The sequence below is a fragment of the Odocoileus virginianus genome, chromosome 4, assembly GCF_023699985.2.
Source record: "Odocoileus virginianus isolate 20LAN1187 ecotype Illinois chromosome 4, Ovbor_1.2, whole genome shotgun sequence".
NCBI classification, from domain to species: domain Eukaryota; kingdom Metazoa; phylum Chordata; class Mammalia; order Artiodactyla; family Cervidae; genus Odocoileus; species Odocoileus virginianus.
Genome location: NC_069677.1, coordinates 2,119,930 through 2,144,187, shown reverse-complemented (window position 1 = coordinate 2,144,187; position 24,258 = coordinate 2,119,930). Strand labels below are relative to the sequence as shown.

The 24,258-nt window shown below is 34.6% G+C and overlaps 1 protein-coding gene across 23 annotated transcripts in view; it reads left to right on the top strand.

Annotated features, from left to right (window-relative positions):
• ZBTB20 (zinc finger and BTB domain containing 20) overlaps positions 1-24,258 on the top strand; it is a 1,026,540-nt gene that overhangs the window by 577,747 nt on the left and 424,535 nt on the right. For 5 of the 23 annotated variants that reach the window (XM_070465972.1, XM_070465982.1, XM_070465973.1 and 2 more), the window contains one exon: positions 15,521-15,620. The exons of the other annotated variants lie outside the window; for them this stretch is intronic. The gene's annotated coding sequence lies outside the window, so the exon portion shown is untranslated. The remainder of the gene's footprint in view (positions 1-15,520; positions 15,621-24,258) is intronic. 23 annotated transcript variants of the gene reach the window in all.

Below are 24,258 nucleotides of genomic sequence, written 5' to 3'. Positions count from 1 at the left end.
TTGAACTATGTTTTGTTCAGAAATAGTTTGTTGAAGCTATTCTTGATCATATATCTCCCTTAACTTTTTAAAAACAATGAAATTATTCAAGGTGATTTAGCGTTCGGTAACACAGAATGCCTTCAGAAGGCTTGATCTCATCCTTTGTAAGCTCTTTAGAGATGAGATGCCACATGCTTTCATGTCAATGGTTTAAAGCTGATTTTATTCTTTTTCTTCTTATCCCACTTCCCATTCTGTGTTCTTTCTTCTTGTCCTTCCTTTCTCTCTCCTGGTTTCATGAAAATTCATTTATCTGTGACATTTAAAGACCCTGTCTGAGAGGTGTCTGGAGCTGTGGCCAGCTGTGTACATCAATAGTTTCTTAGAATCTGGCAATCTGTCAATATTTGGGGGCCTCTGTAACCACACTTAAATGTAACCACACTTAAATGTAGTGCCTGCCAGCTATCAAGCTCTTAGTGTCTCAGTAACGAGTCCAAATGAGTGGATATTAGTATGTCAAATCCTTTCACAACTGGTAACACTTGGTAGACAGTATATGGGCATCTTGTGTTTGCCCTCTGCACTTTCCTGTTTGCTTCATTTATATGATGTCATTTTCCCCTCTATGTACAAAAATAGAAATCTAAAAAAAATGCTAAAATGAAACTGAAATCAACAGCATTGTTGCAGTCTTGATTTGGTGGGTTTTATAGACAGACTTAAAATGGTTCCACTTAACAATTTTTTGACTTTACAATGGTGCAAAAGCAATATATATTCAGTAGAAGTGTTACTTTGAATCTTGAATTTTGATCTTTTCCTGGGTTAATGATATGCAATACAACACACTCTCCCGATGGTGGGCGTGGCAATGAGCCGCAGTTCCCAATCACCCACACAGTCATGATATCAAGTGATATGCTTACAACCATTATGTACCCACACAACCATTCTGGCTGTGTTTCACTTTCAGTGCAGTATTCAATAAATAATATGAGATATATTCAACACTTTATTATAAAATAGGCTTTGCACTAGATGGTTTTGCCTAACTGTAGGCTAATGTGTTTTGAGCATGTTTATGGTACACTAGGCTAAGCTGTAACATTCAGTAGCTAGGTGTATTAAATACATTCCTTACTTAAGATATTTTCAGTTTATGATGGGTTTATCAGGATGTAACTTCATCATAAGTCAAGGAAGATCTGTATGTAGCTGTATACTTTGGCCACCTGATGTGAAGAGCTGACTCATTTGAAAAGACCCTGATGCTGTGAAAGATTGAGTGCAGGAGGAGAAGGGGACAACAAAGGAAGAGTTGGTTGGATGACATCACCGACTCAATGGACATGGGTTTGGGTGGACTCTGGGAGTGCTGGCGTGCTGTGGTTCATGGGGTCACAAAGAGTCGGACATGACTGAGCAACTGAACTGAACTGATATATGTGCATATATATGTGTGTGTGTGTGATGCACTTTTATTATATTTTAGGTGTTTATTTTTGCTTAGGTTATGATGTTTCAACCAGAATTTTTGTTGCCATTTTATAGTAGAAATGCATATATATAGTTGTCCCTTTATCTCCATGAGGGATTCTTTCCAGGACCCCCAAAAATACCAAAATTCACAGATGTTTAAGATTCTTCCATAAAATAGCATCCATGGATGTGGAAACCAGACCGTATGTTGGGACTTTCTAAGTAAAATCTTCCTAGACTATGTATCAACCTAGTGTGGTAGAGATTTGGCTACATAGTGAAGAAATATTAATGATTTAGAGGCATAAGGTTGTCTTCTGGAACAAAAACTATTTACATTTGCAAATGTTTCTTACAGTCCGCCCTACTGTACCAGTGAAATGGTACCATTTATAAACTGAATCATTAAAGCAGTATTATGTCAACTTCCCCATGAACTGCCATAGATAATAACATATTATCTTTCAAGATAAGACCTTTCAAGGTTTGTAAGGGAGACCAGTAATAAGGCAACACTTTAGTTTCTAAACTGTCATAGGCTCCCAACCCATATGTAACCTGTCCATCCCTTATAATGAAAATACCTCAAGAATCTGAACTTTAACAATAGGAAGTAGAAGATGAGAGTGTCTTGGAGATCTGCATCCAACCTAGAATAAGTATGGAAGAATTTTCCAAGCTTTAGGTCATGCTCAGTTCAAATAATCCAGGTTTCCAGATAGCCAAGAGACTATCCTGGAATTCTTGAAGCCCCTTGAGCGGGTCAGTAATGGCCTTTTCCTTTAATCCGTTGGACCAGCAATAAATTCTTCAGTTGAATGGATTCACCCAAGCTTCATGTAACTCACAGATCTTTCCCAGTCTGGATTTTCACTAAGTCCTTAACATTTGAACATTTGCTTTCATGTGGGCTGCTATGATCTGTTATATACCATAGAAAATTTTAGGGTGGTTCTTGTTGGAATTGAGAAAAGAAATGCCTAAGGAACAGCATTAGTGCAGTTTCAATATAACAACTGAAGATAAATTTAGGACTTCCAGGGCCTTTAGTTATACTTCAGAAAGGGAAATACACATATCTATTTGCCTAATAATTAGGAGTTATTTATAAGACTAAAAGTTCATTTTAACTCCAGATTTTTTATGACATAATACAGAAGTCATCATATTAATTCAATCAGTTGCCATCTTTGGTAGGAGAAAAGTCCCTTGGGAGTTTGTATTGAACTAGACAGTGTGGATGGTCAAAAGAATGTCACAGGGGCTGCAACCACCAGAAATAATCTGGCAGTGTAAGGGTAAGCCTCAGAAAAAAAATGGGCACAAAAAATGAAAAAATAGGAAAAAAAGAAAACATAGGTATACATGGATATGTAACATCAGATCCCTGCATCAAGGCATTTGGTATTTTTCTTTCCAGTTCATTTACAATAGAATATAGTAACATGTATAACTACTAATGAAGAGATAAACATGCTCTCCTGCCTCTGTCTATACTTAGATATGTTCCTATGGTCCCAGAGAGGAGGAAAATCAAAACAGCAGTATGCCATGTTAGTCACAAGATTTTTACACCACCAAAACCTCATCTCAAGACATATTAGAGAACATTTTCAGAATCTTCTATGGATGAGTTAGAAACATGTCTTTATTACTGTCAGTAAGACTCATCTGCTGGGCTGAGAACTTACCCTCCTTTTTCTCTGAACTCAGAATTTATGAGCATACATTGTTCTTTATTTATGTTCTTTATTGTATACTATGTGTTTAATGTTAGACACTAATCCTTTCTAGGGCAGAACAAGAAACAGGAATAAGATGAGAACATAGGATTAGCCTTCAGAATTTATAGTTAAGAACAGGAGGAATTTTGTTTTCTTTTGGATCATTTTTAGACACACTTTGGAACTGTATTTGAAATTTGATGGGCTATAATTTAGCCATCTCATTTCACTAATAGTAAAATGTTCTCTTGCGTAAAGCAAGAAAGATCTGGGTTCTTCTTCCTTAGAAATCCCAGCAACTTCTTCAGCTCTTTTCTTTCCTGGTGTATATTTTGTTTACTCTCATAGAGTGACATGAGAGAAATGAGAACAGTAGGACCAAATTGCTAAGAATATGTCTGATCCTACCTCAACAGGAAAGGCACCTATATTCTGCCTTGGCTGCCCCTGCCAAAAAAGAAATAGCTGCCTGACTATATGGCTAATACTCAACAGAATAGTTGATAGGGTTGTTTAAAAGGTCTATCATATATATATATCTCTGCTCTTTTTTAACTTCTTTCCCCAAAGAGGCCATTACAGAGTATTAAGTAGAGCCCCTCGACTATACAGTAGTTCCTTATTAGTTATCTATTTTATATGTGGTAGTGTGTATGTGTCAACCCCAATCTTCTAATTTATCCTCCCTTTTTACCCCCCAGTGATGATAAATTTATTTTCTACATCTGTAACTCTATTTCTGTTTTATAGATAAGTTCCTTTGTATATTCCACATATAAGCAATATATGACATTTGTCTTTGTGTCTAACTTACTTCACTCAATATGACAATCTCTACATCCATCCATGTTGCTGCAAATAGCATTATTTTTTTCTTTTTTCTGGCTGTGTAATATTCTGTTGTATATGGGTATCATACCTTCCTCTGTTGATGGTCATTTACTTTGTTATACACCTGAAATTAACACAACATTGTAAATAAACTATACCCCAATAAAAATTGAAAAAAATACAATCACATTATTAAACCTAACAATCAAAATATAAAAATAAAACTTTTTTTAAATTAAAAAAGTTTATCTTAACATAACAAATCTATTGTTATTATATAGATGAGCTTTGTTGATGCTTCCATGATACCTTAGTGCTGCTGCTGCTGCTAGGCACCACTAAAATAGAGAACCACATCCCCTACCCCAAAAGGCAGCAGAAGCAAATGGCCCATCTAGTTCCAGTTACAAGGTTACCTTTATTCAGACATCTGCCCTCCTTTATTTTTGGCCAATAAATTGTTATTTTTATTTTTAGTTTATTAGTGACTGAATGATTTTATAATGACTACCACATCTGCCTTCCTAAAAATCTGCTTGCCAACTTTTAACTCAAAGTAAGAGGTGTTATTACTACCAAAGGAGTGCTTTCAGTACTCACTTTGAGATCTACTTTTCAAAAGGGTAGAGGGAAGGAAATAATACCAAATTTCTGAGAATTTCTGAGAATATTTATGAGAATGGGGATCATTGCTTTTGAAATCCACTGCTTTTGAGATAATCATATGTTCCTCCATAATGAAAGTGTTCTCTTACCCAATAATTATAAAGCAATTTCTACTCATGTAATAGTGGCTCAGAAGTGACATGCTTAACTAGCAGTCACGGACCCAGAGACCATCCATGTACCCCAAAGTAATGAATGTTGAGTTATTTCTGTGAATCTCTTGGAACTGAATGTTGGGTGTGGAATACCTTGGGTATAAGAATAGATTATGCTGTTTAGAAAATATATAATGTAGATTTTTATAGAACAAAATTCTGTAAAAGCAATATATGGGCCAAAATAGACAATAGATTAGATGAAATAATAGATTAGACTAATATACTCTTTTGGAGAAAGTTTCTCTATAAATTTAATAAATGAGCTGCTTAATAACAATATTATTACATTTACATTCAATGAAATTCAAAATTAAAGTCATGATAGAAATTCAGACTCTTACATAAATGGTGCTCTGTGACCTGGAAAACAAATTTATGGTTACCAAAGGAGAAAGGGGGTGGGGGAGGAATAAATAAGGAGTTTGAGATTAGCAGATACAAATTATTATATATAAAATCAATAAACAATGTCCTACTGTATAGAACAGGGAACTATATTCAATATCTTATTATATGCCACAATGGAAAAGAATATATATATATATGCACATAACTGAATCACTTTGCTATACACCAAAAACTAACACAACATTGTAAATCAACTATACTTCGATTTAAAAAGAGTGGTGCTCTGTGACTGATCACCCAAGAAACATAGTTATGCTCTAGCTCACCTTTCTGGTTTGTGAGTGATGATACCTTTATATTTACCTTTCACTCTCTCTTCTTGCCGAAATGAAACTCACTATTTGGGAAACTACCATTTACAACCATTTAATTCTACTATCACAGAGAAGGAAATGGCATCCCACTCCAGTATTCTTGCCTAGAGAATCCTGTGGACAGAGGAGCCTGGTGGCCTGCTGTCCATAGGGTTGCACAGAGTCAGGACAACCCACTCCAGTATTCTTGCCTGGAGAATCCCAGGGACAGAGGAGCCTGGTGGGCTGCCATCTATGGGGTCGCACAGAGTCAGACACAACTGAAGTGACTTAGCAGCAGCAGCAGCAGCAATAATACTATCTGCAAGTTATAAACATGGAAGTCTAACCTATGTGCAATAAACTATCCCAAGAAGGCCTTGGTAAAACTTATTTGGCAATCTTTTGACAATACCAGGGCTCTAGGTATTAACCATCTTAAGGCCATGCTGTGTAGTACCTTGTCTTCTTTCTGAGTCCAGTGAGGGCTTTGGTGAACTAAGGCAAAGCTAGAGTTATGATCTAACTCCATGTAAATGACAGAACTTTTGACTTTGTCTCAAATGACAAGCAAACAAAAACCATTTCTGAACTACTTATTTGATGCTAAGAACTTCAGAATTCTCAGTAGTCAATATGGAAAAATGTAGAAATGGTATGCCATCTGGATTCTGTTTTCTTATTACCTTAATTAATAGACAGATGTTTTCCAATATTAACAAATCCAGTGTACTCTAAATCATTGGTAGCAGCATTTCAAAAATCTCAAAAAAAATGAATTTTAGTGTAAAATTATATTTTAAGGAGGAATAGTCAGGGAAGAGTTGTGCAAAATCCCATGAGCAGTGGGACACCAGGAATTCTAAACAGTTAGTTGTAAATCACTGTTTTAGATGTCAGACAGGGAATGCATGCTTTGAAAGTACAGTGCTTTTATGCACAGTGTCCAAATAACAATTTAAGACGTAGATATAACCATCCACTTCAGAAAAAAGATAGTGACTTGAAATTAACATTCCCTAAAACAGAAAATCAACAGAATGTTGTTAAATAAAAGGTAATGTTAATATTCTTCAGAAAGAAAAATAAACATCACAAGTGGCAACTCAACCCACTCTCTCATCATTCATATCTGAGTTCATATAGACATGTTGGCTTACACGTCTTAACTACTAAACTAACACCACATACTTGAATGTGAATATCCACATTTTTTATTTTCTTTAAGGTTGTCTTCCTTCTCTATAAATTTGTTTCATACAAAGCAAGGCTTATAACTTTGTTTTAAAATCTTCTTGCAAGTCATATTTTCCATTATCTATGATGGTTTGGTAAATGTTACTGATGGACTGAAAATAAAGAATGGCTAGTTTCAAGAGAAAAACAACATCTAGAAGTAGAGCTTAGAAAGTTAATCGAGAGTATAAAATGTAAAACTGAGATTTAAGCATAGTTGTAATAGTTGATTATGTAAGAAACATGAAGAATATAGATGTTTCTACTACTTCCTCTGTGCATAGATCATACACTTAATCATGTTTGTTTGAAATTCAACTGAAATTAGATATGAACACCTTGGAGATAAAAAATTATCAAACCCCTCCCAGTAAAATTTAAAATTAAAAGACATGGAAGCAACCTAAATGTCCATTAATGGATGAATGGATAAAGAAGATGTGGTACATATATACAATGTAATATTACTCAGCCATAAAAAAGAATGAAATAATGCCACTTGCAGCAACATAGATGGACCTAGAGACTGTCATACTAAGTAAAGTTAGACAGAGAAAGACATACATCATATGACATCGCTTATATGTGAAATTAAAAAAAAATGGTACAAACAAACTTATTTACAAAAGAGAAGCAGAGTCACAGATGTAGAAAACAAATGTATGGTTATCAATGGGAGATAAGTGGAGGGATAAACTGGGAGATTGGGATTGACATGTATACACTGTATGTACACTCAGTCATGTCTGACTCTTTGCAACCCCATGGACTGCAGCCCACCTGGCTCCTCTGTTCATGGAATTTTCCAGGCAAGAATGTTGGAGTGGGTTGCCATTTTCTACTCCAGACATATGCACACTACTATATATAAAATAGATAACTGAAAAGGACCTACAGTATAGCACACAGAAACTCTACTCATTATTCTATAATGACCTACATGGGGAAAGAATCTAATAAAGGGTGGATATTTGTATAACAGATTCACTTTGCTGTATACCTGAAACTAACACAACACTGTAAACCAGCTATACTAAAATAAAATTAATTTCAAAAAAAATATTTAAGGGGGGTCAAAACATTGAGATTGTTTCATCTTTAAAAAAAAAAAAAGAAGGTTGAGATAGTGAGCTAAGACTAGTTTTTTTTTAAGCAAGTTATGGGAAGTAAGAAATGAGACTTTCTTTTCTTCACCAAGGCCACATAGTGATGAAATAGGCTTACACTGCAACGGAACATGTTTAGGTTTGAAAATGAGGTAGACTCTTAATAGTGAGGCTTCTAAACACTGAAAGAGAAGTTCTGGGTTTGTCTTCTCTAAAGTTCTTAAACCTAAACAGGATAAACTCACATCTTTATGGAATATTCTAAATGTGTCAAGAAGGGAAGGAGCGCCTTTTCTAGGTGATTCTCATGATTCAGGATTTTCTTTTTCTCTCTCTTTTTAAAATCACTATTACTCAGAAACAAACACTTCTAAAAAGCCACCAGGACTACTAAGTGTCCTTGGCCAAGGTGAAAGCAACAGAAGTGCCACCAATGTTTTAGTGGAGAATTCTCAGGAATCTCCCTATGCTACCCTTTGTTCCATATTATCACATATATAACTGTCACATTATGTTATCATTATTGCCTATAATAATTGATTTACTATAAACTTGGAATTGTGAGTACAGCTGCTGAAAAAACTACTTGTGAACAAAGAGATTAGAACTTATTGTTCATTGTTCTGTAAAGAGGTACAGTAGACTTTTAGTGGAAAAGTTAGCACGTTTCACTCTCTGCTTTTTGCTCTCAGTATTCAAAGTCAGACTCATTTCTGTTAAATCATTCCCTTCCTGTGACACTAAGTATTTCTGATTCATCTCCAGAAATATGAAACCAATATGTGTTGGTGGTATTTGCTTAAGAAATAAGGGGAGACATCCACAGTATACAAGGAGGAAAAAAAATATATCCCCAATTCAAAAGAAGAAAAAACATATAGCCTACCTCTTCCTACCTGCCAGGTTCTCTTCTAGGAACTAGAGATGCATGGATAAATGTGCCCATTGCTAAAGAGTGATCACAGACAGGAATGAGAAGCAGACATAGAAATAGAGACCTAGGATGTGAAGAGATGGGAGTTGGAGTAAAGGAAAGTGAAATGTACTGTATAGATATGCCCGGGACATTTCTGTTCTATGCCTATGATCTTGGTGTAATTATTGATAGAGTCCTTTTACCCTCAAAAAATGGCCTTGTTGGGACAGTAAACTCCATGGTCACCCTATGAATAGCTGTAGCTTTCAAGTCTGCCTGAGGTGGTCTAGAAAGATCTTCCTCAGGATAGGACAGAAAATCAAATAGATTAAGAATGCTTTGCCATTTGTGTTGTCTCCATCCAAAAGGAAATGATAAAACTGGGCAGACTGACTGCCTTTCAATTCTCCCAGGGTTGACAGAGGGGTAGAAAAGGTATATAAGTTCTGTGTGGTGAGGGAAGAGGGACAAGGCAAAAAGACAATCTAAACCCCTTATTTGTATATGAAATGCACAAGAGTTGTCATTAAATGAACCATTAAATTACGAATTCCCAGAAGTTCTCAGGATTGGAGGACATAGTAAAAAAAAAAAAAAAAAAAAGAACTAGAAGCCATGATGGGGAATTTCAGAAAGACATGTTAAGATTTAATAAAAGGAAGAACATTTTGTACAAACAGAAGTCCTAGAGCAGGATTGGGTTGCCTGTGAGGTTAAGCGCACCATGTCCCTGGTGGTGTGCAACAGAGACGGAATGGCCCCAGCAAGCAAACTCAGGCACCAGGTCAAGACTCAGACCATAGGACTTTAGGATCCTTTACACATTGCCCTGAGATTTTATGATTCTGTATGATGCATGGTGTCTTTTTGAGTAGATTTTAAGTAAGAATCTTGTGTTTGGGGAAGTATAAATACCAGGAAACTAAAAGTTTGTGTAAGCCAAATCTTCTCATGATCCAGTCTGAACACACTAAAAACGGACCAAGGAAAGCCACTGCAGATCTCACTGAGCTCGTTCTTTGCCACTAGTGCAAGGTAAGCAGCCATTAGGTGTGTAATACTCAGAAGACGTGCCTCACTCAGGCCTCCATCTCTCGGACTCATTTTGAGATAGAACAGCTGCAGTCTTGCTAACCCGTTTGATTTGCATAGCTCTGAGTTACATAGGGAAAACCTGTGGCAAAGCTATCATTAAAGAGAAACAAAGCAGAAGACTGAACAAAGGCTACATTCTGTGCAAAGTTGGAAGTTTAGACTGTTTCAGTAATCCTTGTCATGGTAAGATGTCCGCCTCTCCCCCACACCTAAAAACAATAGCAGATAAGTGACAAAAGAAGTCTCCCTGGAAGTAACTTAGGAGCAAAGAGTAGGGTGAACTAGAGACTGTGCATATGAAGAGAGAGAAAGAAGTTGGCATGGACACAGGGAGATGCAGCAAAACACCACCGCACTCATGGCACAAAGATATGTGATTAGGTTAGAATCCCTTCCACATCTTCCCCAGTGCATTTCAGTCAGACTATGCAGGTAGAGGCAAAAGGAACGACATCCTGATAAAGCTCAGCTTTCCGGAGGCTTAACAAAGATTGCAACACAGTTAAAGTCAGAATAATCTCACTGGGCCTTTTATATCAAATTCTTGAATATCTAATTTAAGATGAAAACCTTTTCCAGTAAACTAGAGAGAAATGTCTTCTGCAGGCAGTGGAAGTGACCTTAGTTCTTTAGTGGTTAAGAGTATCAGGGCTTTGGATAAAGGGAAAATAGCTTCACACCTTTGCTACTTAAAGATTTATGGTGAAGTATTTGAATTTCTCTAAAGTTTTGGTTTCCACAAGTGAAAAGAAATTGATAATACACACACCACAGAGCCATTGTAAAGATGATATTAGACATGTAAATTGTGTAATGCTTGTAGTGTCTGGGAAGTGATTATTAACAATAAAATTTTTATTTAGCAAGGACTATTATCCATTTCTGTAACATTCTTTAGTCATCCATACCAAGCTCTGCCTCATGTTTCATCATCACTTTCTGACTGGTTCTTAACACTCTAACTCTGTTCCCCCTTTGACTTGCTTCACTAGATACTCTAAGTGTCTGCCTTCTCGCTTCAGAACTTCATGCTTCCACGTTCCTCAAGAGGTATACCTAGAATCATTTAGAAATTCAGTGCCAATAATGGACGAAATTTGAATTCATAAGGAGAATACATGGCTTTTAGGAAATACTGTTCTTGAGTTCTGAGGGCATTCTTCATGTTTTATGACATTGACTATGAGACCATTCATGGCAGGTAAACAAGGAACAGGTATTATTATTTTGTACCCTCCTCCTAGGAGGTTAAAATGACTCACTAAAAGTCACTCAGCAATCTCAGATGAAGAATCTGAGGAGAAGTCTTGAATTCTTAACCCAAAATCTGCCCTTTGCTATACAAAAGTCATCCTTAGTAGGATGATCCCAAGTATTAATTTTAGATTATGATATTGCTTTTTGCCAAACACTTAAAACGTTTTCTGGATTTGGATTGGGCCTCTGGTTACCCTCAGAACTTGGGGAGAAGGCCATGTAAGTTCTCTTCTCAACAGTTAAAGCAGTCCTTGTCACCAAGATTATCATATGTTAGATCACATGTCAGTGTCTGTGACAGTCAGGCCTTGGCTTCTCAGGATCTACTCATTACAAGTGAGTTTATGGGCCTTGAAGCATATGGCCTTGATATATGATCCTAGAGCAAAAGAGCAAGGTATTTCAAGCTGGCCACAATTTTATTGACTCTAACAGGCTTGCTTTGTAGTCATTCCAATAAACTAGATGAGAAATTTCTGATGCTCCAAGCTATCCAGTCCCCAGGACTCCATTTCATGATTCAGAGTCCAACTAAACAACTCAAGAGTGCTTTTGTGTGACACTGTGACCACAGGGATAAATAATTGCTTAGTAATTCTCTTTGAGGCAGAAAATTCTAAACATGGAGAAACCATTTCCCTTTAATGGGAGCCAGAAATCCTGTAAGTGCTTGAAATGGCATTCACAAGTCTGAATGGTAAACAGATAAAAACAGGAGCGCACCAGTTGCACAAATGACTTGCTTGTCACAAACTTGTCATTGCAGTAATCTAACATTTCTTTCACAGAGCCCGATGGAAAGTATGGAACAAACAGGCCCTGCTGACGTTTTGGCTCTGCTAAGCCTTCCTCCAAGCTAAAGCATCTGCAGCATCTTCCTGTTCTAGACCCTTTATCTGCTGAAGTTAGCTGATACTGTACATGTCAAAGAAATGTTTGACTATGCATTAACAAGTTGATGACAAGCAAGTTATTCCTGCAACTGAAATGCTTCTGCTTTTAGCAGGCTGCCATTTTGACCTTCATCTTATTATACAGAAGAACCAGAACAGAGCAGAGCCCTGGGAACATTCATTATCACAGTATCATTGCCCTAGACTTGAGATCACTGTCTAGGGCTTAGGTGTAGTAGTATAGTGAACATATCAGGCAGTTCCATCAAGTTTATATATGGGATTTTCTGGTAAAACATAAATGGTATAAACACATTAAACTGTCCCAAGATTTCCTATTACTGAAATAAAGTGAGCCACGCAGAAATTCATTTCCTCCTGCACCCCCGCCATCCCAAACACACACATGCTCATACACGGGTCTGTATATAAAATGTTAATACAAAAGTCCCTTCTCATCCTCAGTTCCACCTTCCCCAGTTTCGGTTTCACTTAGCCACAGCCATCTGCAGTCTGAAAGCATTAAATGGAAAATTTCAGAAATAAACAGTTCATTGGTTTCAAATTGTGCACTGTTCCGAGTAGCATGATGAAATCTCATGCCGTTCCACCTGGGATGTGAATCATCCCTTTGTCCAGAGCACCCCACCAGTTACTCACTTAGTAGGCAGCTCGGTTCTGACATCGACCGAGATAGTACTGCAGTTCTTGTGTTGAAGTCACCCTATTTTACTTAATAGTGGCCCCAGTGCATAAGAGTGGTAAAGCTGGCAAATCAATTATGCCAAAGAAAAGCTGTAAAGTGTTTCTTTTTGTTGAAAAGGTGAAAGTTTGCAACTAAGGAAGAAAAGTTGTATGCTGAGGCTGCTAAGATCTATGGTAGGAATGAATCTTCTCTCAGTGAAATTGTGAAGAAGGAAAAAGAAACCCATGCTAGTTTTGCTGTTGTACCTCAGACTGTAACTGCTATGGCCACAGTGCATGATGATGCTTAGTGAAGATGGAAAAGTCATTTGATTTGTACAGAAAGATATTTTGAGACAGAGAGATCAAATTCATGTAACTTTTATTGCAGTATATTGTTATATTCTTTCTATTTTATTATTAGGTGTGATGTTAATCTCTTACTGTGCCTGATTTATAAATTAAACTTTATCATAGGTATGTATGTACAACAAAAAATATAGTGGACATGAAGCTTGGCACAATCCGTGGTTTTACGCATCCACTGGGGTTCTTGGAACCTAGCCCCCTTGGATAAGAAGAGGGTACTGTAGCTGAAATCAGAGTTAATGAAAATTACAACCAGTTTTACAGTTTTTGCCAGTCCTTGGATTTCCTATCAGTAAGCTCTCCTCACCTGCTTCTCAAGTAGCATAACATCTGAACCAGTCTAAGGCTAATCAGAGCCACACCCTTATCCCCTAGAAAAAGAGCTGTGTGCGTCTTTCAGCCTCCTCACAGAAACCTGGGGCAGCCCTTTATAAAACACCACCAGTTTATCTCCAACTTCAGCAGCCAGTAGGGAGTGCTCACACACTATGCAACTTCAGACTCTTGCCTTTCTGCTTGAGAGGCCCTCCCTGTCAGGGGGACCCACCCTTGGTGTTCCTTGAGAGTGTGTCTGGTGGGGTCCCAGGCTTATCAGCGTACAGCCAGAGCTGGAGCCTGAAACAGGAGCCTTGCCCGTTACCCCCAAAAATTCTGCCTCTGCTGGGACCTTAGGTGGATCAGCACTTGGAGCAATGGAGCTTTCGCCCCAAAGACTGGCCTTTTCATAAAGCGGAGCTTCTACTGTTCATTGAGGTGTCGGTCGCCCTGCATTCTTTTCATACCTCTCTGTAAGGGTTAAGGGCAGTTGCTTGTGTCTTATGTGGTTTAAATGTGGACAGAAAATGCTGTATTCTCAGATTTTTTTCTGGTTGATGCCCCAGGTGCTTTCATTTTTAAAAGTCTTGTGTAAAACTGATGATCATTGTTCAGCCACGAGAACTCAAATTGCTTGCCAAAGTAGTGATGGGGCTTAATTTCTTTTAGATTTGGTAAACTGATCACAATCCTGTCTCCCAGATGAAATGTTTAATTCCCATCCTAGGTATCTCAGACTGTAATCTATACCTCAGCCTTGTTACCTCAGAAGACAGGTGGGAAAGGTGTGTAAAGAGGGTCCTGTGTTTTACACAGATAAGAATATTGCCCCAGGAAAAGGAAGTGAAGGTAGTTTGAAGTGGCAATTATATCTTCAGTCACAGAAAACATATAAACAAACCATTGAATTTTAGAAGAAATTTTAGTGACTTTTTTTTTCCTTCTTAAAGTTCCTAATATGATTTCTGTAATGATTTTCTGTTTTCTTTCTTCACAGAACTTAAATGGCAAAGAAATGATATGCTATTTTTGATTCAGGAAAAAATAAAAATCTTTTTATATGGGAACTCTCTTTTTAAATATACGTTAGGGAATAGATAATGATAACAAAAAAAAAATGTTCTCTCTTCCTGTTTAGAGAGATAGATGATTAGTGTATGTGCTTTTAATATATACTTACTTACTTGGTTGTTTGTTTATTTTAAGAAAGCAAGAAAGGAAGGAAGAAAACAAAAACTCTTGTGCTGGAGTGATTTCCTTAGATTCATAGAATGGTGGGGCTGGAAACGAGCTTGGCGATAGGGCTACGCCTTTGTGGCACATGTCCACTTCACAGGTATGGACACTGAGACCAAACCTGTTTTATAACAGAAACAAAGGTAAACACAACAGGACTGTGGCAGAGCTAGACCTAAATCATGGTCTAACTTTCAATCCAGCAAATATTCTCTCAGAAATTACATAATTTTTAAAAAACTTTTTCTTTTAAACAAAGAATAATTTACATTGGTGTGCTTAAATCTAACAGGATGTTTGATTTTGGAAAAACTGTCTGTAAACTAGCTAAGCTAATTCAGGAATGTACAGTTGAACAGTTTTGAGACATTTTTTACCAAGCTATATTTTATCTGAGTTGTATAAGGAACCATCATAATTTCAATTATTTCTTTTCTCTTATAAGATTTCATAGACACACATTTCCTTTCCCATTTTGGCACCTGAAAACATGAATTTTTAAATGAATCTGTTTCTTTTATAAGTATTCATTTAAGTAGGTCATATTCTAGAATTCTCTGAGGTAAAAAAAAATCTTATCAGATTAAAAGAAATCTGTTTTTTATTCCCATTTTTAGCCACATACGAGTTGGTCCTTGTAATCTACGGTTTCAACAAAACATTAAGTTAAAACATCGATGTTTTTGTTTTGGGTTCTTTCCATTTAGCACAATGGGAAAAAATAAATGCATTTACCTTTTTGCAGCTATAATAATTATATACTCCATTTTTCATTTATGCAAAACTTATTTTTGAGGGTTTCCTTTTTGTTTCATTTCTCTGTTTTTGCATTTTCCAAACATCTGTACCGTGGCTGGTGGCGAGAGTAGCAGTGACTGGCCCTTTTCCTCCGCGCTTTAAGAGAAAGAGAATTGGCTGGAATAAAACCTTGCTTTCCATATGGTTACCTTGAAATACAGCATTGAAAAGGTATTGTCTCTTTTTCTTTTCTGAAACCAGAGGTGCAGCCCAGAAACAAATAGCAATATTAATGCCAAACCACCTGTTGATTCACATCAAAAAAATCCTTGGCAATCCCCCACTTCATGTTTGAAACACCTAAATGGATAACTGATCTTTATGCATTGGTAGCATTGTATTAATATATGATGCTGGTCATTCACTTAAGCCTAGATTTTACACATAGTCAAAAAGTGAATTGAAAGTTTTTCTTTGATTCAACTAAATGATCACTTTGTAAGTACACTTGGCTGTGAAGTGTTTCTTGATTCCTGGAACAGTTGGACCTAGAGTCAGGGACAGTGAAGAGGAAAAGATGATACTAGTGTTTTCTTTTACCTTGATCAATTTTAGTTAGGAAAAGCAGTAGTCTGTCCTGTCATTTTTTAATGTAACATGTTTCAAACATATAAAAGTATGAATTATAATTTGAACATACAAGAATCCAGCACCCAAGTTAAACAAACCTCAATGTGGAAAATTTATTTCCAAACCTGTTTTTATCGTGTATTATTCTAAGTTACGATAGTGAAGTACACAAATTAATTGTATAGCTTGATGAGATTTTATGTGAATATACATCCACGCAACAATATTCAATCCAACATACAAAACATTCACAATACCTAGGAGAATCCTTCATGCCCCCTTACAGGCTACATCCTCCGAAACTTTAACAAAAGATTAAAAACAGCATAACTCTTCTGATTTCTATCACCATGAATTAGTTTTACATAAGCCATATATTATGAGTTATATAAAATGAACTTTACTGTATGTGTCACTAAAATCTGAGTCTTTAATTGTTAGATATTATTTCTGGTATTTCCCAATTGCCACCAAAATTGTAGTTAACATTTTTGTACCTGTTTGGAAGCAAAGGAGGAAATGCTAAACTGTAAGAAAAAAATGCATGTTTAAATTTTATTAAATGATTTCTTATTTTTTAAAGTTTAATAACTTTACAAAGAATTATGCAATTTTTCTTATTAAAGTGGTAGTATCGATTTATATTCTCATTAGCAGTCTATGAGACCTTCTCCATATGCTTCACAACATTTGGAATGACCAAGGTTCTTACATTTTTGTCAGACTAAGGGGATTGAATAATATATAATTAAAAAAATTTTTCACTTATAAACCACTGGGATTTCCTCATGTGTATTCATGTGTGTTACCTGTTTGTATCTTCACCTATATTTTGATTGAGTTATTTGTTTAGCCACTGTTGTTTTGGACAGCTTTTGGTTTTGGTTTTGTAGTTGTAATATTCTGGATTCTCATCTTTTGGGCAATATAGATTGCAAATATCCTTTCCCAATTTTTAGCTTTCTCTTTTAACTGTATATAGTAGCATTTATTTTTAAACCTTCTGATTTTAATGCAGTTAAGTTTATTGATGTTTTCCTTTATGGTTTGTCCTCTTATGTCATTTTAAAAAACCCTTCAATATGATAAGATCCTTAAGAAACCTTCCTATATTTTCTTCTAACAGTTTTAAAGTTTTTTCTTTTACATTTAGATTTCTAATCTTCTTGACATTTGTTTTTGTGTATGGTATCTTACATGCATCCTGTTTTATTTTTTTTCCATGTGGGTAACCCAGTTATCCCAGCACCACTTAACAAATTAGTCATCCTTACCCATTAATTTGTAATGCCTCTTTCACCTACATCAAATCTGTTTTTAGTATCTTTATTTCATCTAGTGGACTGTTTCTCTATTCTTGTGCTAACACCAAAGTGCCTTAATTACCATTGATTTATAATATTATTTGGTAAGGTAAATCTCTCTACATTGTCCTTCTTTAAAATTCTTTTTGCTCTTCTTGGCCTTCTACAATTCAATGTAAATTTTAGGGTTGTTTAGTCAAGTTTAGCAAAAGCCCTGTTGAATTTTATTTGTATTTACATTAACTTTAGATAGTAATCTGGAGGAGAATGGATATTCTTATGATATTGTGTCTTTTTAGCATTGAGAGCTGTACTTGATGAGCTCTTCCTAACAGTTCTTTAATAATGTTTTATAATTTTCAACATAAAGGTCTTGCTTGATCTAATTTGTTAGAATTCCTCTCCTATAACTTAATTGTCATGATATTATGTATAAAATCTGTTTTGCAGTTTATTGCTTATTTGTTATTATTGGTGTATACTCAACAGCTTTGCTGAACTCTCTTACTAGTTCCACTGGCTAAACTGAAATTCTCTTAGGTTTTCTACATGGACATGTGTATCATTAGCAAATAATGATACAAATTCCAATTTATCTCTTACTTTTCAATTCCAATTTATCAATAGTTTTCAATTCAATTTATTTTTCCTGTCATATTGCATTGCTGAGACCTCTATGTAGTGTGGAGTAAAAGCAATGACATTAGGAATGCTCTGTTTCATTCTTTAATGGAAATGTTCTGGAAATGTGATATTTACTTGGGATTTCGAGAAATCAAAATTATTATTGGAAAGTTCCCATCAGCTATTTAAAGTTTGCTAAGTATTTTTAATCAAGAATATTTGGGACTTCCTTGGTGGTCCAGTGGCTAAGACTCCGTGCTCCCAGTGCAGGGAGCCTGGGTTTGATCCCTGGTCAGGGAACAAGATCCCACATGCCACAACTAAAGTGTTTGCTTGCCACAACTAAAGAGCCAGTGCAGCCAAATAAATAAATAAGTAAATAAATATTTTTTTTTAAAAAAAGAATACTTACTGAATTTTATCTAATGCATTTTCTGCATCAATAATATGATAAAATTTCCCACTAATATGTTAGTATTTTATATAATATTAAAACATTTCTTGATAGTCAACATTTCTTACATTCCTACAAAAAAATTTTTTTTACTTGGTCCTGGTGTGTTTTTTTAAATCCAGTCTTGAGTTTAATTTGCTGATACTTTATATACATGTTTGCATGGGGAGATTAGTCTTTACTTTTCTTTTCTTAAAATTTTTATTATAGAGATTTGGTGTTATGGTGATACTAGCCTTGCAAAGTAAGTTGAGCAACATTTCTCTCTTATTTTTTTCTATTTCTATAACTGTTTTTATATTATACAGATTACCTATTCTGAAGATTTGGTTAAATTTACCTCTAAAATCATCTGGACCTAATATTTTGTATTAGTAGGTGATAGGTAGTGTAAGGTAGATATTTTATTATCATCAGTTCCTTTACTTCCATAGCTATTGGTTTATTCAAGTGTTATAGTTCTTAAGTCAATTTTAAGGAGGTGTTTTTGGAAAATATACAGTTAACAGTTAACCTACACTTCAAATTTATTTGCACAAAGATTTCATAAATTCTTATGATATTTAAATTTATCTTTAGATGTGTTCCCTTCTTATTCCTAATATTATTTATATTAACCTCTTCTCTTCTTTTACTGGCTGTTAGACATTTTTGTGTTTTATTTACTTTTTTCAAAAATTAGCTTTTGGGTTTACTTATTGACTTGATTGTGTCTTTGCATTCTATATCATTACTTTATGTTTTTGTCAACATCACTTTTTCTTTCTATTTATTATTTAGATCATTTTTTCTAGATTCCTGAGTTGATTTTTTCTCATTCAATTTTAATACTTTTTATTGTTTTTCAAATGAATCTGTCTTGAAATTCTCATTCAGGTGTCTCATTAGCTGCATAACATGTCTTGATATATAGTTTTGTTTAATTTTAAGTATTTTGTAATATCTCTTTTGATTTATTTTTAACCCTTAATTAGAACTGTATGTTTCTAGGAACTTCCCTGGTGGTCCAATGTTTAAGATTCCATGCTTCCAGTGCAGGGGCACAGGTTTGATCCCCAGTCAGGGAACTAAGATCCCACATACCATGCAATACAGCCAGAAAAAAACCAGTGTATGTTTCTACATGGCAAAAATGTATTTGCTCTATTTTTATTACTGATTCTGAATTCAATTGCAGTATAATGAGATGTGTTTTATATAGTTTTGATTGAAAAAAATGTTTAAAAAATTCTTTTCTGATCTAGTACATGGATTTTATTGCTGGGCTTAAAGTTCATAGGGGCTTATCTTTATCTTCAGTGCTCATACTAAAAATTTTTTATGCGTACTTACCTACATATTTTTCTAGTAAAAAATAAAATCCACTTTTTAGTATTTGTGACTTACTCCTTCATACAGAAATAAAAGTGTCTAGCATGTTTTATCCACTTCTTAAGTATCAATCTCATTATTATAATTTTTGAATGGAGTTTTAGTTTACTTACTTGTTTTTAATCATATCAATAGATAATTATCATTTATTTTTATAATCAATACTTAATTGTATTTACTCATATGTTTTAGTTATTACTATGCCCACTATTATTTGTAGATCCTATAGCTTCCTTTCTGGATTTACTCTCCTTCTTGTTGAATTACTTCTTTTCATAATCCTCCAGGGAGGGCCCTGGGTAGCACACTGCTGCTGCTGCTGCTAAGTCGCTTCAGTCGTGTCTGACTCTGTGCGACCCCATAGACGGCAGCCCACCAGGCTCCCCCGTCCCTGGGATTCTCCAGGCGAGAACAGTGGAGTGGGTTGCCATTGCCTTCTCTACTATGTATGTCTAAAAATGTCTTTATCTTTTAAATAACAATTATCTGGGTATTTTGTGTAGCATTTGAAGATATTTCTCAACTACATCTTAGACGGTTGTTCTGTTAACTATCATTACATAAGACAAGTCTACTATCTATCTATTTTTCAATTATTTTTAAGTACTTGGCCTTTTCCCTCTGGTAACTTCTTAGAGTTTTTATATATCCTTACTATCTGTTGTTTCTCTGAAATGTGTCTCAATGTGGATTTATTTTAAATTATCAGTCATGAACTAGGGATATAGTTTCTAATTTCAAGACTCTAATTCTGGAAAATTCTCGGTATTTTTTTTTTCTTCTGTTGTTTCTTTTTCACTACCTTCATTTTATTTTTCTGGGATTCTTATAATATTAATAGCTATCTATTGGTGTTTCCCAGTCAACTTACCATATGTCAGCTGCTCTTTCATTTTCCTAAAACATATTTTTACTTTCTGTGATTTTTTTTTTTCTGAATGAATTCCCTAATATCACTTTCCAACTCACTTAATCCTCTCCTTAAAATTGCCCAGTCTTAAATTATCTTACCTATTGTATTTTTATGTGTACTTTTTTTTTCACTTTTAAGATTTTTGATTTATTTTCTGCACCTATTCTTCTCTTATTGTTGTCTATTCTTATTCAGTAATTTCTAGTTCTTTTTACACATGAGTCTTATTTATCTCTGAACATTGCAAATATACTCATTTTGAAATTATTATCAGACAATTCTATAAAATCAAATTTATCTGGAGTGAATATTCCAGTTATTAATTTTGTGGTTGTTTTGCATTCCTATAGACTAACAACAAAGGATCAGAAAGAGAAATTAAGGAACAATTCCATTTACCATCACATCAAAAGAATAAAATACCTAGAAATGAACTTCCCTTGCTGTGTTTTAGAATTTTGTTTTGTAAGTTAATGTTGGTCATAAGGCTTTTTTGTCTTGCCTCTTGGCACTCTCTCTCTCTCTTTTAATTTTTTCATACCTCCTTGACTGATGGTTGTCCAGTTGCCTCTATCCACATTCCTGGCTTTCTAGTCCCAATCCAAATCTTCTAATGGTGTCTTTAGCTTACCTTTAAGAATATTTGATCATGAGACTGAATCTATACCTTCATTCTTCCCCTTTCAGTGCCTGCAGCTCTGTATAAGATATTGCCCCAGGCAGTACATGGCCATATTTTTTACATCCTCTTGTTGAAGTAGCAAAACAGACTTAGGTCCACCATTTCATATGGAACATTTTTGTCCCCATTACTCAAAAGACCTAGATTCCCAGCCACCTCTGTGTGCTTCTCTATCCGGATTTCAGTAGGCTTATGGCTTCAGCCCTCCTCACTGCTTTTAGTTTCTTTGCAGAAATGGTTACTTTCTTCTTTTTAAGTCTCACTCTGCCTCTTTAGATTTTTTCATTTTGTATTGTATCAGTTTTTTCACTTATCAGTATATCTTGTATAATGCTTCTTTGATTTTTACCTCTCTTTCGTTTAGATACACCATTTTAAAACAAATATTACAAATAATATCTATTATTATTGATTATTTAGTGGTGCTGGGCACTGAACTTTATAGATATTGTTTTATTCAACCCTCTCTATATAGTCAGTTACTTTCATTCATGTTTTTTTTTTTAATTATGTTTTTTTTTTTAATTATGTTTTTTTTTTGTTTTTTTTTTTTGTTTTTTTTCATTCATGTTTTATAAACTAGGAAATTGATATAAATAAGCTAAGTAAATTTCTCCTTAGGAAAGAGGTGATGACTAGTAAATGCAGAAGTAATATTTAAATTCAGTTTTCTCCACTACAGAACTAGTATTCTTAAAGTACTACTATATGGTTAGATTTTGTGGAATTGTAAGCCTATGTTATGGTTTTTATTTTAATAATAAATTAATTGACTTAATATTTATTGTTGTAAAAAATGAGTATTTTCTGTTATTCTGCCTCCTTGGTTCTCTCTCTTTTCCTCTTATGGTATATGACTATTTTATTTGTTTGTTATCAGTATAGCAATTTAGAAGTTTTAAAGCAAAGTTTATTCTTCTAATAATGTAGAATACTAAAAAATAATAAATAGTATATATTATTAGTAGTAGATGTAATAGTAGAAAAATAAATACTAAAAAATAATATTAGACAAAATAGTTATTTTTTAAAACATTCAGGCTATTTTTTAATTATTGCTATTTAAGAAATCATATGCTGTATGAAATGAGAAATTTAGGGTGCTGCTTCTTCATTCCTCTCTACCTACCCACTTTCTCAGTTTTTGTTATAATGCATTAGTCAGGTATAGATTATTATCCATCTCTGTGAGATAGCTGTGGAGAGGATAATCACAAAAAGCTGAATCATTTCTTCAGTAATAGAGAGCTTCTGGTAGGTGCTTAAAAATGTGTGTCAAGTATGAAATGAATAGGCCTATCTTGTGTGCACACAAATGCACACAGAGAAAGAAAACATAGCTAAGATCTCTTTAGTGTCCCTCTAGCACCAGATGACCCCACCTATTCATTTAAACGTTGGATATTGTAACTGTTTAACTGCCATATGATTTAATAAATACTCTTTCTGTCAATACTTTAGTTGGGCAAACACATGCTTTTAAATCAACCCTTTACAATCAATGAGCTTCTATCCAAGTTAGTTCAAGTCATAGCTATTCCCACATCTACCCCTTCTGCCCTACCCTATCCCTCTAAATAATTAGTATATTTGGCAACTCCCAGTGTCACAGCCTATTCTTCTACAAAATAGTTTGTGTTGTTTACTATTTAAATAGAGGCACATCAACGTAGTTCTTTTTAGGGTAGTTCTTATAATCCCCAATTATTGTCAGAGGAAATTCTTTATAGAAGTTGCTAGGAAAATTGGATTTTCCATTGAATACCACTGGATACTAGCAAGAAACTTAATGATGATCTGCAACATGCTAGAATAAAAACACCATGCTTCTATTGTAGCAAAGCAGATTAAAGAAAACAATGTAGATTAACAAGAAGAAAGCAAACTAGTATAAACTGGGTCATTTGCTGATGTGCAAATTTTATGAAAATTTTAATGACATATTTGATCAATTTATAAGTATATTATTCGTGTTTATAAGAACACTCAAGCCTTCTATGTGACATGATTTTAACAATCTTTTGTACATAAGAACAGATTGAAATTAAATGGGTTTCCTAGCTGTTTCTATTCTTTAAATTATACAAATGATTTTTTTATTATTCCCTATTTAAAGGCATTGAACTAGGAATCAGGAGACTTGGTTTCTAGTCCCAGTTCTATCATTTAACTAGCTCTATGACTTTTGAGTAATTTATTGAACTCTTTGAGTCAGTTTCTTCATTTATAAACATAAAAAGTTGGGCTTCAAATCTTATAAATCCCCTTTCAACACTCATATCTAGTATTCAATACTGGGTGCATGTGTCTGTATATACATACTCAGATATAAAAAGTTAACTACATATAAGTTCCGTATCTCAATAACCTATGTTAATCAACAGAATTCATAAGGACATAACCAAGAATGGGATTAATTTCCCCCTGAAGATGGCAGTTGAATTTAGCTAATAGATAAATAATAAGTGGGAGTTAATGTAGGATCTTAATCAGGACTGATATGACAACAGCAGTATTTTCAAAAGTACTGTTAGGCAGCAATGTACAGAATGGATCAGAATGGAAGAAATATGAACTACAGACTAGGCAGACATGATGTCAAGGTTCAGGATTAGGTAAGGAGAGTCTAGGGTAGTGACAGCACCAGAAATGAAATGGAAGCAAAAGATAAGAAGGTACTGAGATGTGTATTTATTCAAAAAAATCTAAAAGATTATAAAAAGAAAAATTATGAAAGAAGAAATGCAATTGTCTGATAAACATGAAAAATATTTTAACTCACTAGTACTCAAAGACATGATTTATAAAAACAGTAATCTTTAATGCTGATAAATGTACAGTAAAACTGTCATTCATACAATAGTAATTGTGGGGGTTCATGTGTTGACACC